The sequence below is a fragment of the Erythrolamprus reginae genome, chromosome 3, assembly GCF_031021105.1.
Source record: "Erythrolamprus reginae isolate rEryReg1 chromosome 3, rEryReg1.hap1, whole genome shotgun sequence".
Lineage (NCBI taxonomy): Eukaryota > Metazoa > Chordata > Lepidosauria > Squamata > Dipsadidae > Erythrolamprus > Erythrolamprus reginae.
Window position 1 is genome coordinate 209,156,751 of NC_091952.1, and position 12,423 is coordinate 209,169,173.

Below are 12,423 nucleotides of genomic sequence, written 5' to 3' on the forward strand. Positions count from 1 at the left end.
GCTGACAGTTTGCAAATCCTGGTGTATGGAAACTCATTTTCCTGCTATATTATTGTGTCCCCTGTCATTCAGTCTTAACCCTGCTGTTCTGTTCGAAAAAACTCCCTAATCTTATGTTCCCGGATCTATTTGACCAGGACTGCAAATTGATCATTTTAGGTACTTATATTTGGTCTTTTTGAAAGCTTTTTTCACCTGGAAACAAGTTTGAACATTTCTGCACACAATGGAATGAAAATTGAACTGAAGAAATTAATCCTTATTGGTTTATTTTGCACATAAATGTGCCCCCCCCCCCGTTTTTGTGAAAGTTTTTTCAATTTATGGATAGTTTTGCTTGCAAAATCCATTCTATTTTACTAAAGTTGGTGTGGGATTGGTAGCTTGAACAGTTCTGCACACAATGATATGAAAATTGAAATGAGAAAAGTAAATCTTATTGGTTTATTTTGCTGATATAATGCATGCACCCCCCGTTTCTGTGAAATAGTCTTCACTTTATGGATAGTTTTGCTAGCAGAATGCATTCTATTTTGCTAAAGTTGGTGTGGGATTTGTAGCTTGAACATTTCTGAACATAATGATATGAAAATTGAACTGGAAAAATTGATGCATATTGGTTTATTTTGCACATAAAGTTATTTCAATTTATATAAAAATTATGCTGTTAATTTCAAACTTACATACTTTTTTTTAGTAAAATTGATTTCTTTCATAAAATTAGTTACCTGGCTACAATGTGGTTGATTTTCAAAAGGATATTCCAAATATTTCTAGACAAATATGTATAACAAGTGACAATAATGGCACACAGCAAGGCCGGGTGGGGTGGCCCTTTTGTGGGAAAAATAAACCAATAAGAACCATTTTTTTCAGTTCATTTATATTTTTCTTATGTTCAGGATTGTTCAATTTAGTATATCAAACCTTTTGGGGGGAAATTCCTTAGGGATTTGTAGCCTTAAAAAATATAAATTGACACGAAATTCAGAAAGGATGGGGGGAGGGGCTTTTTGATCAAAATAGAAATATAAGTCTCAATTTTTCCAGTTCAATTTTCATATCATTATGTTCATAAATGTTCAAACTAGTTTTCCAGTTGAAAAAGTTTTCAAAAAGACCAAATTCAAGTACCTAAAAAAGATCATTTTGGTCCGGGTCTATATGACCCGAACAGACTAAACGTGACTTTTTTTTTGCCCAGAAAAAAATTTTTTCCCCCACCCCCACAAATATTTTTTTGATGATCAGCATTGTTAAATTGAGTAAATGAATGCCTAAGATTTTAAAGAATATTTCGGATTTGAAGCATAAAAAAATAAAAAGTGAAAATGGTTGCAAGCATCCGAGGGGGGCGGGGCTTATTTCTGATGTTAAAAAACCAGTAAGAATCATTTTTTTCAGTTCCTTTATATTTTTCTTATATTCAGAAATGTTCAAGCTACCAATCCCACACCAACTTCAGTAAAATAGAATGCATTTTGCAAGCAAAACTATCCATGAATTGAAAAAACTTACACAAAAACAGGGGGGAGGCACAGTTATGTGCAAAATAAACCAATAAAGATTAATTTTTTCAGTTCAATTTTCATATCATTGTGTGCAGAAATGTTCAGACTACTTTCCAAGTGAAAAAAGTTTTCAAATTGACCAAACATAAGCACTTCAAATGAAGAGTTTTCGGTCCGGGTCGTATGTGACCCGAACAGAAGATTTGTGACTTTTTTTGCCCAGCAAAAACTAAGCCCCCCCCCCCAAAGAAATTCTCATAGAGAGAACCCCTGAAATGATGAAAAGTCATGAAATTTCAAATTTCAGATATGCAGGGAAAATTTTTTACAGGGACTCAAACTTGGCTTCGGGTCACATAGACCCGAAACAGAACAGCAAATATGAGCATTTACAACATCTACAGTTTCTCATACTTAATGTTTTATTCTGGAGTAGAATATTGAAACTGAAGTATTAAAGTGAAATAGTAGCGTAAGTTTAAATTAAGAATAGTTAAAATTCTCAGCTTTAAATCAGTTTGCTTTGACCTGGCAAATCTTAAAATACAAGGAATGCAGCTTTCAGATGCAGGTGTCCAATCTAAGACACACTGACATCATATGCATCATTGTGCCAATAACAAATTGCATAATGTGTGTCACTTGCATAATAACATCCTAAAACTTTGCCTTCCTGTGTGCACACCTGCTTCCACAATATTCCGTAGAAAATTTCCAAAGTTTCTATCTCAGTACATTTGGGTTCATTACTTTTGGGAAAGTTGCCTTAAATCCACCAAGTATTGTATTTCTAGATACAGATTCAATTTATTGGTGAAATCTAGTATTTAGAGTGGTTTTAATATGATTTAATTAGAAGATAATGTTAGATTATACCTCCTGTTATTACATTTTATAAAGAAATTTCTTATAATCTCCAGATTTGGTTCTTAATTCTAAAAACACACTGATTTACAATAAAATCTTGTACAAAGTTTAATTTTTAAATGCAATTTTCATACTGTCTACCAAAAAGCAGCAGAAATAAGTTCCTTATTCTTATAAGGGACTTATTTACACTTTTGTAGCTTAACTGACAATTATTAAAAATGACCCTACAATGAACAAGTTTTTTTTTAAATTCTCACAGTAGTTAGGAAAAGAATTGAGAAATTCTTAAAAGAAAACAAAACTAAAATGGAATTCTTGTCATTCTAGTCCTACACCTATAATAATCCCTTTTTTAGATGTGCTAGATCATCAGATGATTTTAGATCATCTTCAACTATAATATTTATAGACTGATTTTAATATACTCCTTATATGTGAAATATGATGTGTGGAAAAGCAAGCTTCTTGGTATGCAAATAAGAACCATTTTTGTTCATAATGTAAGGACTGGGTAGATCCTTCAAAAGAGGGTATAATAACCCATGGTAGGCCAAGTAGCTGTTCATACATTCAGGAGTAGCTGAGAACAGTTTAGAGAACAACTATGTCAATCTGAAAAATGATGCGACTGCGTGTGTGTGTGTGTGTGTGTGTGTGTGTGTCAGATAGAGAGAGATCCTCCTTCAACTCTCATATTTGAAAGTGCTTACAGTATTTCAACACATTTGCATAATCTGATAAAGCGATCATCCTAAATACATTAGAAGAGCCAGCCACTGTGATATAGCTTTTGCTCTGTACTATGAGCATGCACACAAAATACCTAAAAGGAGTTATATACATGCCTTTTAAATTATTTAATGATGATTGCTGGGGTAAAATTATAAATTGTGAACTATTATATGAGTCTATAACCTGCTAGACTACCAATGAAAAATTATGGTTTTCTTTGGGCATCATTATAAACAAATTTAGGGTGTATAAACAAGATTTAAATCAGCATAACCAAATTTTATGGACAATTCTATATTATTATGCCATTAATCAAAAATGCACAGTAAAGACTTAGTTCTCTCCAGAGCATTCTGTGTTTTTTATTATTTTATTTTCCACCAAAGGTGGTTCATCTCCTACTTCCTTTGTCCCATCATAATTTGCTAGAAAAAAATGGGATGTGATTTTCCACAAAATGTGTGCCAATGTCTGTACAAAGCCACAGTAGTTATTTAAATTAATACACATATTAGTATATATGGACAAAAACAGTTCAAATGTGTTCACTTTACAAAATCAGCTACCTAGAAAATTGCCTCTCTGAACTTTGATCAAATGTAAAAACATAGCACAAATATATTATAATACAAAATAATAGTGTATTTTTTTTGGAAATTTTTATTCTATTCTTAGTTACTTACAGTCCAATTATTTCTTGATATAATTAAATTAATTTGGAAGGAAGAAATATACTTTAATTCCTAATAACATTTTATCAAAATTTCATATTATAGCTAGACAAGCATATCATGGTTTAAAATTTATCGCAGTAAGTTAGAGGGGAATCCAAACCCATGTCTCCTCATTTTCAAAGAAAAGAAAACAATTTTGTGTGTATTTCAGTTTACATTGTATAATAGGGATAGCAAATGAAATTGGTACACTAGAAAAAAAATACATTACTTGCACAATGACACTGATCTGCTTGCTTTTCAAAACTTGGGAAGATTATTTAGTAGTGAACCTAGTCTACCACATTTACACAATTTCCACATATCATAAAAGGTACAGTGCATTTTGTAAAGCCAAGAAGAAAGATTTCCAAAGTGAATCTCCTACTCTGCTCCATGAAATATATAATAACAGAACAAAATGTTTGAAGAAAATATTTCAAAGTATAAAGTTTAAAGATTGATAAAGTTTAAAGATTGATATCAGTATTATCTAAACAAAATACTATATGTCATAATCAGGAAACTGTATCATGGTTATTTTATATGTTGTATAGTAGAATGCAAATTCTGCTAAATCAGAATATTGTAATATTTTGCCAGGCTGGTACTTACCAATGTAACATGTGATATATAAACAAATATCCTTTATATGAATCATATTGCAAAGATTTACTAGCATCTACCATTTGATGCAAATGCAGCCATTTGTAGGAGGTTTATCATAGCATTTAGTGAAATTATTGCATATTGTTTACAATTATGAATTCATCATAGCATCTGACAGAATGACCCATTAGTCATTGGCTTTGCCCATTTTATAAATTATCAAGGAATCAATATTTTGACTCATGATATAAATTCACAACTGCTATCTTTAGGAGAAAACAATCTAAATATTTATAATTAGAACAAATAAATATGTTGATTTTATAGAATCGGTGAAAAGTCAAATATAGGTATAAAGCATGATTACATACAAAGCAGTTACATTTATTATTCAACTTGTAATTCATGTAACAATGAATATTAATTAATGAACATTTTCTTGATTGTGCCTTAAAAATGCCACTTTACATGCTTCACAATTAAGGTATAATTGCAATATATTAATTTCTTATAGTGTAACTAGTATATCTGGTCATATATCCCAAACTGGCTGTTATGAAATTATGTAAAAAGCCATAAAACAACATGACATTCAAATAGATCTATTTGAATTACATATCCAAATAGAATTAAGGAATTAATTATGTAGTCCTACTCTATTTATTTAATGATTATATAATTTGTTGTTACAGAGAATGTTTGAAAAATATAGCATTATCATTGAAAATGAATATTTGAAGTCCACACATCTTAAAGTAATTGAAATTGAGAAACACTTATTCTAAAGAATCTATTCAAGTTAGACAGGAAGTATATGGGATATTGTATCAGTGGCACCTCCAGTCCTCCGAGGTGAAAAAGCAACAGACAAAAAATGTGAATGTAAATGTGAAGACCTGGGATCCCAGTAATAGAGTAATAGAAGCAGAAAAGGATAGCTTAAGCTTGCAATAGGAGTTATTTTGAAAAGAATATTTACATTTAAATGAAATATCACCTTTCTATTTTTAAAGCCACAACATAGAGCAAATATTGCTCATTTTAATATGAAGATTTAAGATTCTTTCAATAGGCACTTTTAGATTATACTTTTTCTTGAAATTTTCAGAGCTTCAGGTAATGTGGACGATGCATAGGTTACATAGTATAGGTAGCATTATTTAACAGAAAATTTGGAGTGGTGATATTAAGAGATTCTGAATTTCAGTCACTCCTTAAGCATAATATCAGCTGGGGTCTTTCACCCTTAGGAGATGACAATAGTAAACTACCACTACCGCAAAATATATATTGACAAGAAAACTGTAGGAACTAACTAATCTAGAAAAATTATCAGAAGTCAAAAACTGACTTGAAAGCTGACACACACACACATACACATACATACACAGTTTAAAATACGTCAGAGTACTCATATGTAAAAGAAATTGGTATTTAAGATGCTAAACTTCCTAACTGAAAAAGATGAAGATAGCAATGGAAGGAATGGGACTAATATTTAACGAAGTCATCAAAGAATATAGTCATGAAGGAGCATTCACCTATTTTTCTTTAAAACTATTTTTTTTCTCTATAAGTGATTTTTAAAACAGAAGACACGGTATATTACAATTTCTAGAGCTCTGTATTTTTTACTCTAGCACTTCCACAGCAAATACTCTGACAGTTTTTAATATGGTGATTTGTAGTGAAGAAGCTTTTATATGCCAGTTGCTTGCAACTACTCTATTGAAATCTATAGTGCATCATCATACATTTTCTTACAGAAGCTTGCATATAACCAAGTTCAAGCAATGAGGATTCTTTCACTTTAGATGATAAAACTAATGACAAAAAGAAGAAGGCAGTCTGATGCCACTGTTGGTGGAGTTAATATTAACTTGATTGATTGATTAATTGATTGATTGATTAATATTAACTGCTCCAAACTTGACTGTAAAAAATATGACTTCAGTAACTGAGTTGTCGAAGCATGGAACTCATTACCGGACTCCATAGTGTCATCCCCAAACCCCCAACACTTTACCCTTAGACTATCCACGGTTGACCTCTCCAGATTCCTAAGATGTCAGTAAGGGGGGTGCATAAGTGCACTAGAGCAGTGTTTCCCAACCTTGGCCACTTGAAGATATTTGGCCTTCAACTCCCAGAATTCCCTAGCCAGCGAATGCTGGCTGGGGAATTCTGGGAGTTGAAGTCCAGATACCTTCAAGTGGCCAAGTTTGGGAAACACTGCAGTAGAGTGCCTTCCGTCCCCTGTCCTATTGCTCTCCTACTGCCTGGATGGGGGGGGAACGCAGTGGGGTAGCGAAAATGGAGCTCCACCCCAGAGCACCCAATTTGCACTGAAAAATGTTGAAAGAAAATGCATAAGCCACACCCACAGTGTGATAGTAAAAGTTTTGGCAGCCCTTCACTATGTTGGTTGTAATACACTCTTCAGGGGAATAAAATATAAAATGCTCTTAACATTTCATATAATAGTGGACTTGGTAATGTTTTTTCAATAATATATCAATCCTGCTGCCACTCACAACAAATTGTATATTATTTTCTCTACCACCGTTATACTACAATCCTTAGGCTATTCCGTGTTATTGAAGAGAGGAGCAAAGGGCAGAATTAGACATTTAAATAGAAATATTGATGGCACATGGCTGATCATTTTGAATTGAGATAATGTGTTCATAGGGTCTTTGTTTGGAATCTGCAGACATTTAAAGTTGACTAGTACATTAATCTGATTTTCATGAAAATAATTTGCAATGTTTTAATAATATCAATCACCCTTAGAAAATGAATCCCTATGGAAATGACTGAAAATTTCATGAAATGTATAATTTTTATGTTACAAAAGAGAAAATGCTTTGATTTGCTTGGGTTCAAGATATTAGCCTCCAGTTCAGAGATAGATTATTCCTATTGATAAAGTGCTTTATGAATCAGTGTGCACGCAAAGTCACAGTGATTTCAGTCAGATCAGTGCAAACATGAAACCCATAATGTGTATCTGCATTGAATGAAGAAATGTGTAATGTGTTTGTATATATGCTTTCTTCCTTTTGATACAAACAAAGCCACTGAGCAATCAGTGGCAAAGCATCAAATTAAAGTACTGTACTGAAAAGGTTTACTTACAAATTTTAAATGGCCACAGGATTATAGCCAAAGTATGTCTCTAAATTACACAACCGAGAAATGAATGAAATTGTCATACTACTAATCTATGAGAAGCTTCCATGATTTAAAGTGTTATCCCATTCAAATATTCTATCAGTTATTAGTTTTAATCATCCTTACAATATTAAATTCTCAGAAATTACTGAACAACATGATTGTGTTTATTTCTCTAGTTTTAAGTGTATTTTTCCTTTCACTTTATGATATAATTATGTCTAAGTAATATGTATATATATAGGGTTGAAAAATGACTATTTTTGAAGGAGATACAATTTCTTGGCAAAGAATATTAAAATAATGTCAGCTATGTTTCCCCTTATATTAAAAAAATGATCTGATTTAGGTTTATTCTCATTGCTTTGTATGTTATAATATCTCATAAATTTTAAATACTGACTGGGGAAAATGGCAGAGCAAATGTAAGATAAAGTATTATATATTTTATAAATACTGAAGTTAAACAGACCTCATGAAACATTCAAAGTATTTATTTTGTTTTTAGTTACATTTGTGGCTATTTGTAATGTTTTGTGACTCATAAGTCATCTAGTTGTTTAAGCTCCTTATTGTACCTCTAATAAAACCTTTCCTCTGTTTCATTTTGTTTCCTTGATTTCTAATCTACCGTAATCAAAACAAAAATAAATACTTTTTTAAACTATTTCTGAAGTATCTGCTTATATAATATATTTACTGCATATGCCTTCACCGTACTTTCAAAGTTTTGTGCTCAGGGCCAGTTCTAGAGCATAGGAAGCCAAATTTTAGGGAGACCAAAATGGAAAAAACTTCCCAAAACTCAATAAAAAGCTGTAATCATGTATTCTTACCTTTCTGCCCATTCAAGATTTAGTTGCACAGTATCAACAGGGATAGAATGTCTGAAGGGTAAAACATGTCTAAAATCAAAAGGGTGATGCTTAAAAACTCGAAAAGAAAAAAACAAGAGGATCTTTTTTAAATGCCTAAAAATTGGAAGATGAGCAAAACCATAGAGCACCAGAATATGATTGTCTCAGGTGCCAAAATGTCTAGAGCTGGCCCTGTTTTTGTTGTTATGTAATAAAGGTCAACTTTGTGTGTATTATACACTAGATCTAGTCACATTTTTTTACAGGAGCTCTTTTGTATCATTTGAAAAAAAAAACACTTTCAACCGTTAGACCTTTTTGCATCACTCTGTAGACTTACTGAGCATTGCACTTTAAAATCAGCAAATTTTAAATATGAAGGAATGGTTTTGTCAACTGACTTTGGAATAGCACACAGGTAGTCCTCAAGATAAGACAGGTCACTTAATGAACATTCAAAGTTATAACAGATACCTCAAAATTACATATCACCCTGTTTCAAAGTTACAATGGCAGCGCCTTGCAGCCATTCACACTTACTACTAAACCAGGGATACTACAGCAACCCTGGCTCTCTCCTCTCATCCCACCACACAGAACCCTGAAGTACTTGGGCCTGCTCGCCATAGGCGCATCACCTTCCTGCCTTAACAAGCTTTGAATGTTACAGAAAGTTTCTACAACTCTGTGGACCTCATTATTGCCCCAAAATGTAGCACCAAGTCCTGCAGATGGGACAAAATGGCAGCTACTTCCAGCATTATACCATGCAGCCAAGCAATAATTCCAATCTTCTGAAAGTCTTCAAAAGGTAAGTGAGGAGTAGGATGTTTGGCCTGGTGGGATAGAAATCAGGCCTAAGGTTTGGAGTGGGGAAAATCATGTAAGGACAAACGGGACATTGACTGTGTTGCAGGGATGGAAGAGGCCTTGGGAAAGCCAGCACACAAAGTCCCCAAGGGCTTCCCTCACCACTGAAGCACTGATAAACAACTTGTGTATTTGTCTAATAATTCCTTGGGAGAGCAAGGATGTTGGAGGGGGAAAGCTTGCTTCACTAATGATTGTCATGACTTATAGCTGTCATTGACAGGCTCTTTTACAGTCCTATCATGAACATCATACCAGCAAAATAAAAATCTCAATTTTCTGAGTGTAATATTCACAGTCATTGTGATATTTACCAAAAGTTAAACAGTCTTCAATTTTACCACCTTGCCATCTTGCTAAAATTATTATTATTATTATTATTATTATTATTATTATTATTATTATTATTATTATTATTATTATTTAGATTTGTATGCCACCCCTCTGCGTAGACTCGGGGCGGCAAACAGAAGTTTCAACCAAAAATCATGCAGGTCCCCAGTGCTCACCACTTCTTGATCTTCCAACCTTTTCTCCACTGTTTCTACTGTTATTAAAAGTTTGTTTTAAGTTCAGAGATTTTTTTTTTATTCCCACCCATCTCCTTTATCCATGCTGCATTGTTTGCTTTGACTTGTCCCATAGCTGCCCCCAGAACTGCAGTTTTTGTTTTTATTTTTATTAGGTATTGTCTGGTTCATTCCAGTCTTTCCATTTATGGAATGATAGAAACATTTCTGATTCACCTGAAATTGGAGAGTCTGACTATAGTGTGTAATTTAAACATAGTGGCTGATTTTCTTGGCCTATTTGTTCTTTTATTGTTTCCAATACTTCATTGGTCTTCCTTGCTTCTAGCTGATGCTTCTTGATTAGATATGTTTTGGTCATCTTCTTTTTCACCTTCTTTTATTTCATCTGTTGTAGCTTGCTTGTATCTGAGCTTATCATGCTAATCTTATGTTTCACTTTGGCTCCCCCCCCCTTGTTTGTTGGTTTTTCACCCAATGTATTCAGCTACTACTTCAGCCATGGAATGGAATAGAATAGAATAGAATAGAATTCTTTATTGGCCAAATGTGATTGGACACACAAGGAATTTGTCTTGGTGCATAGGCTCTCAGCATACACAAAAGAAAAGATGCATTTGTCAAGAATCATAAGGTAAGACACTTAATGATAGTCTGGGTACAAATAAGTAATCAAATCATTAGGAACTAGTCAATATAAATTGTAAGGATACAAGCAACAAAGTTACAGTCATATAGTCATTAGTGGGAAGAGATGGGTGATGGGAACGATTAATAGTAGTGCAGACTTAGTAAATATTTGCTGTATATTAATTGCTGTTGTTTTTTCTTGCAGTGATCTGGTGGTTGTATTCCATATTAGGATATTAGCATCATTTAATACTTATGCTTGATTTTTTTGTGACAAGTTTCAATTTCAGACAACCTTATTCTGTTGTGTTTGTGCTGTTCTAGATGCTAAGATATTCATTGCTCCAATTCATCTTTTTTTCCAGTTATAGATTTTTGTGGCTTCTAAGGAGAAGGCAGAGAAGAGGGTGCCTAATTTGGAATTGAAAACAATTCAATAGCTGTGCCAACTTCTGTATTACGCGCTTGTTTGCCTCTACAATTAGAGTTACTTTTGGCAAGGCTTTGATTTCTTTGCCCTGGATGGACCTCTGCAGCTCTTCCAGTTCTATTTCTGTGAATACTTTATTTCACATTATAAATCAGTGTTGACCTGCTAGCCTCTATTCTGTTATTTCTTTTAGTTGATGATGTTCTTTCCAAAACTGGCGCATTCATTTTAGATATCCTCACTCTCCTTGATCTTTTGTAATAACAGATCATTATTTCTTTGTATCTTGTCGTTGTATATTTGCAACAGGTAAACAGTTTTTCTTCCATTAATCCTGAAACTCTGGCTTCTGCTGAGATCTGATAGGTATGGTTGAATTTCTGGCATAGCTCTCATCCTCCTTGGAATACGTTAAGTTCCACAACCATATCAATGTAATGCTTCACTGGGATCTCTTTTTTATATAGAAAGAAATTATTTATTGTTGTGGTTAGCTCTGCCCCAGCTCCTGCCCCAAGGACTGTGGATGTGGGGGAGACATCCACATGCTGCAGGCCTGTTTCCCCCCCCCCCCCCGGTGGAATCTGATGATGAAGGCTCCTCTGACCAAGAAGACATGAGTGACAGGGAGGAGGAGAGTGTGGCAGACAGCTCAGAAGGAGATCAATTATCTAGCTCCTCCTTGGATTCAGAACAAGAGTTAATGATACAGCCACACATGCGGAGAGCGATGCATAGGCAACAACAACTGAGAGATTATTATCAAAGAAAATGAGGCCACCTGTGGTTGGGTGGGGCTGTGGTAATTAGTGAGGCTGCTATAAAGAGCAGCCTGTGGGTTTGGCCATTGTGGAGGATTATCTGATCGTTGTGTTTCGTGCCTGCTTTACTGACTTTGACCTTTTGTGTGCTGATTTTTCGCGCTTTGAAACTAAACCAGAGCAAAGTGTGTGTCACTTTGTGAAAGAAGGACTGTGAATTGCCTCACAGCTGCAAGCTAAGTATCACAGAACTGATAAGGGACTTGTATAAATTACCAGTTCGTTTGGAGACCAGTGCCCTTTGCTATAACAAAAGAGGGCTTAGTTTAAGTGAATTTTCATTATAAAGAACATTGTTTTGAATTTTCAAACATGTGTGTATCTGAAATTTCTACCTGTGAATTTTTGGGAGGATTCTACGAGAGAGCCCGACAGAACAATTTATTAATTTTCTTTTCTTTTTAAAGAAGTATCTGAATCAGCAGTGGGTTGCTCCCAATTCCGCCTACCCATCCGGTCTGCTTCTGCGCATGTGCAGAAGTATTATCAGTGTGAGCGCGCACACGAACTGGTAGCCACCCACTATTAGAACCCACTATTGATCTGAATCAGAGTCAAACATTAATACTCATCCCTAAAATGCTAACGAATAAGAAACAAAGTCCTTTTTTTCTGTTGGATATGCTCCAGCTATTGGAAGATAAAATCACTGGTTCTCACAAGAACTAGGGAAAAT